The sequence below is a fragment of the Rousettus aegyptiacus genome, unplaced genomic scaffold, assembly GCF_014176215.1.
Source record: "Rousettus aegyptiacus isolate mRouAeg1 unplaced genomic scaffold, mRouAeg1.p scaffold_m13_p_3, whole genome shotgun sequence".
In the NCBI taxonomy this organism is placed as follows: Eukaryota; Metazoa; Chordata; class Mammalia; order Chiroptera; family Pteropodidae; genus Rousettus; species Rousettus aegyptiacus.
In genome coordinates this window covers 139694964-139699839 of record NW_023416306.1, presented here as the reverse complement: position 1 = coordinate 139699839, position 4876 = coordinate 139694964, and positions in this window count along the sequence as shown.

Here is a 4876-nt window from a genome sequence, read left to right as displayed (position 1 = left end):
CAAATTACTTATCTCTGTTTCCTTAGAGTTTTTTCCTGGGGATGTTTTTTATTCCTTCATTTGAGAGAGATTCTTCTGCCTTTTAATTCTGTTTGACTTTCTTCTTTTGTTTATATGAACTAGACAAAAGAGTTGTCTCTCCCAGTCTTGAAAAAATGGCCCTATGTAGAAGTAGCTTCTGCATAAACTGTATATACTGAGTAGTTTTTGGCAGGTGGGTAGGAACAGAGTGGGTGCCAAATGTGTCCAGTGCACTGGCCTACCCAATCAGAGCAATGCTGGTACACATAGTGATGCCTCATTAATCCTGCCTGTTCCCTTTGTTTGGGGCCAAAATAGGCTCTGGGTGATGTGTCCAGGAATATGCCGCAGTGACCTTGCAGGTATGCCAGAGCACCAGGATAGAGTCCCCACCTACCCTATAGAGGTGGAATAGGTTGTAAACAATGGAACTCACTGGCTCCTTTGGCCTGGAGAGTTCTCGAAGCTCCCGCAGAGCTCCCTGGCCTTCTCTATTTGGTCTTTTTCTTGTGTTTGTTTTTCAGAAGCTGTTCATTCAGCCCTCCATTTTCTCATAGGAGTAATTGCTCTCAATATACATATTCATTTGAGTTTGTTTGTGAGAGAGGGCAAGTTCAACATCTTCCTACACCACCATCTTAGCCCTCCTTTCTTTTTTTTTTTTTTAATTGAACAAAGTGCAATTTACGGGAGACTCCCTTCTGACTTTTAGCATGTAATGGTTCTCTTTTTTCTAAAGTTTAGGAGAGTTTAGAAGCATACAGTACACATCTCTCCAGCAGATAGAAAGAAAGCTTGCTATTCCTGTTTTGTCTAGGGAAGACTTCCCAGAAGTGGTGAGTTATATAGAAATTTGAGTAATATGTGAGCAACAGATTACATCTCTTATATCACCAGACCAGGGATGGCAGAAATGGAAGTATAATAGAAGCAATTCACAGAGTTGAAAGTAAAGAGAAGATTCCCCACTGAAACAATGGAGTGGGTAAGTTAATAGTAGCATCTGCAGCCTTAGATCAGAAAGAATCAGCTATTCTTGTTAACAAAGTATCTGGCACGTAACTGTGCTTATTAGAGGTCTGCATTGTGCCACTTTGATATGTAGTCCCTTTAAGCATACGACATTCAAGTGCTTTCATAACAGACTAAAGTGACCATTCTTTGCATGAAGTAGTGGGATCTGTGTCCCCTCCTTTTGATTCTAGGAGGGCTCTGTGACTGCTATGACCAATAGAATATGCCACAAGTAACACTGCCAAGTTCTGGGCCCAAGCTTGAAACCGTTGATCTTAGAGCCCTGAGCTGCCATGTGAGAACTCCAACTACCTTGCTGGAAAGACCATATGGAAAGGCTTGAGATTACACACACAAGCTAAATGCCACTAAGGGACCCCAGTCAGTACCATATGGAGCAGAAGAATCAACAGCCAAATCTTGCTTGAATTTCTGACTCTATATAATTATTGTGATTTTTGGATGGCTTGTTATGCAGTAAAAGATAAGGTGAACATCTTTCATCCACTTCTAAATTGCTTCAAGAAATCTTAGTCTCATTTAAGCCAAAAGGAGTTTCCACTTTAGCCATACAATCCCAAGAGCCTTTCAAGGGAAATTTAGGCAGGAATGGGTAGGGAGGTAAAGCTACTTTTAGCATAATTTAATATTATTGAAACTACCTTTACGTCCCCATCTCCTAAGGCTGTCCAATGAATGAAAACTGATGGATTAATTGAGGAAAGATAAGCCACTATTTATTGTGAATATTTATTGTGATATGTACTGTGTGAGTGTTTAATGTACATTAGCTCACACAATCATTAAACCCATAGTATAGTACTCATGCTGAATAACTAACTAGTTTAAGGACACAGAGCTCAAAAACCAGCACCTGAACCCAGATCTGTTTGACTCCAATTACCACACATGTGCCACTACACTAGGTTGACTATCAAAGTACAGATCTTTAGATATACAATTAAAATCTGAATTTTCAATTATTATGAAGGTTTCATTTACTCATGATATTTTTTATCATTTGCATAAATAATGAGCAGATATATATAACACTAAATTAAATCACAATATTAAATTGGCTGCCGGCCAGCATCCTGTAAACTCTGCTAACAAAGAATTTCATATTAGAATTTATATATTTTGTCCACAAACACCTGGCAATCAGAAGAAACAACTTTTAAAGCCTCTTTGATTTTTGATTCCATGATTTGGTACACTTCTTACAAAGATTTTGTAAAATACTGAATTTCCAATCATAGATCCTGGTTTTGCTCCCCAGCTCTGCTGCTTTCTGGCTTGGTGGCTTTGGGCAGGTCACTTCACTCCTCAGAGCTTTTGTTTCCTTTCTGATTAACTGAGGATTAGAGTACTTAGCTCTAAGGGTTAGTGTGAGGATTAAATGAGATCATGTGTTTTTAAATATTTTTAAACTGTATTTAGTATATAACTATATTATTACAGAATAATCACCTTATTACCAGTTCTTACTCAATATAAATATTAACCAAGGCATTATTAAACCAACATATCTGAATAATATCTAGTATATTAGCTACTTTTATTTATTGTACATAATTGCTAATTCTAACAACAATCAAGTGAGATGTAATTATGCTCATTTACAGCTGAGAAATTGGGATCAGACTATCAAATAACTTGCCTAAGCCAAATGGCTAGTGTGTGGCAGAGCTGAATCAGAAACTCCAAAATCCAAGTTTCTTTCACTCTACCAGACTGCCCACCCCCCCACCACCACCACATACCAATAGGCTAGTTTATAACCTGCTTGTACAGCATAAAAAGAGAGTTGACATCTTTCTTCTCACCTCAGGCCAAACCACTCTTACCCCCAACCAGGTATATAGAAATTGTTCTTATCTCTAAAAGCCTTACATACGATTCCTCAAACATCTATATCAGTGTTTAAATGTTTACTGCTCCTCACTGTTATGTATAATTCTTCTATGTTCTAGCCTCTGTCTTGGATACATTTTTAATTGCATGCTCATGGTTAAAAAACATTTGGCAAATAAAAATAAATAAATAAATAAATAGAAGGAATTGAAAAAATTATATATATACATATTACCCATAGATTAACATTTAGAGATAAATACAGGTTACATTTGTTCATTTTTTTCCATTTAAAAAAATCTATGCATTTTATTGTAGTTATGATTTCATATATCAAATGAAGTAACATGCAAAAAATTTTAGATAAAGTCCTGTTTATTTCATGTCTGTTTTTTCTGACTTTAAGATTAACTCATGAAGTTGGCAAGAGTATTACATATATAAAGGGACAGAACAAAGAATGTAATAAGTTATTCTTGATTGGATCCTCATGTAAAAATGTTTTAAAAGATATTTTGGGTAAAATTGGGATTATTTGAATATGGACTTAGTGTTGGATAATATTAGAGGACTATTGTTAATTTTCTTTGGTGTAATAATATATGGGTTGCAATATGTAGGATACTTTTATTTTTAGAAACACCATTGAAGTATTTAGAAGTAAAAATCATGATATCTATAACATGCTTTTAAACCATTCAGCAAGAATATACATGGATAAAAGTAATATAAAAAATGCCAACAACTGTTGAGTCGAAGAGGTAAGTGTACAGGTGTACATTGCATTGTTTTTTCAACTTGTCTGTATGTTTGAAATCTTTCATAATAAAATGCTAAGGAAAAAAATCTAAAAGAAACATATGGTTATTGTAAAACTTTTACAGAAAACATAAAAATGTAAGGACAAAACTAAGCAGTTTTAAATCTTTTCTTACACCTTTTGTGATGATCACATTTCTTGGTGAATACTTGAAGAGTTTACTAAGATCAACCTTACAGTCTTTTCCTTTCTCTAATTCAATTATACCCAGGTCTTATTTTCTAGTTTTCTCCTCATCTTTAGGGTCCTCTCTTAACATTTTGCATGGCATTCTTTAATAGGTGATGATACATTTTTACTGATAAGAGAAGAATGATGTACAGGACAAAAGATTAATTCATCATTCTTTAGTCCTCATATGACAAGTTTTATTTGTATTAGTAACTAATACTAATCGGTATTTAGTTATTGATTGAGATCTAAATTAAAAATGTGGTCAACATGCAGACTGCCTAGGTGCCACATAAGGAAAAAAAAATACTCTTTCACCACTACTGTCTATACGAGCTTCACCCTAACCAGCCACATTGCAGAGATGAACCATAGCCTGAGGAATCACGCAAGAGAACCTGGATATTTCAGCAAAAACCATTGTCACTGCTGCCCAAATAATTCTTAAGAGTATGACCTGGTGAGGGCAGATCAGTAGCAACAAATCGAACCAAGTCAGCAATATTTGTAACATGCGTGGCATCATGTGAGGTGTTTGAACATAAAATGTGCATTTAAAAAATTTTGTCTTCCAGAATGGTGCTCACTTTTTCAATGCCACTTTTATTTGCTGGCCAATATTCAGCAGCTAATGACAATTCTTAGATCCCAGCCAGTCCTTGCCCAGTGTTCTTCCTCCTCACAATGGTAATTAACCTTTCCCAGGCTTTGTTCCATTTATTTCTGACCATCTCGCCAATTCACCAATTTCCTTTGATCCAGGTCAACAATTTTTAAAAGCCATCTTCTGGTATTTCCATATATTGTTTTTGAAATTTAATATTTACGAGAAAGGGTAAACAGATTGCAAGCTCCATTACAAATCATTATTCAGTAAAGGCTATAAAGTAATTCCTCTGGATGTCAGCTCTCATGACAGAGCTCTGGATGTCAGCCCTCTTGGCCTCCTCGGGGACCTCACTCCATCAGCAATGCCCTTTATGTCTGTATCTTCAG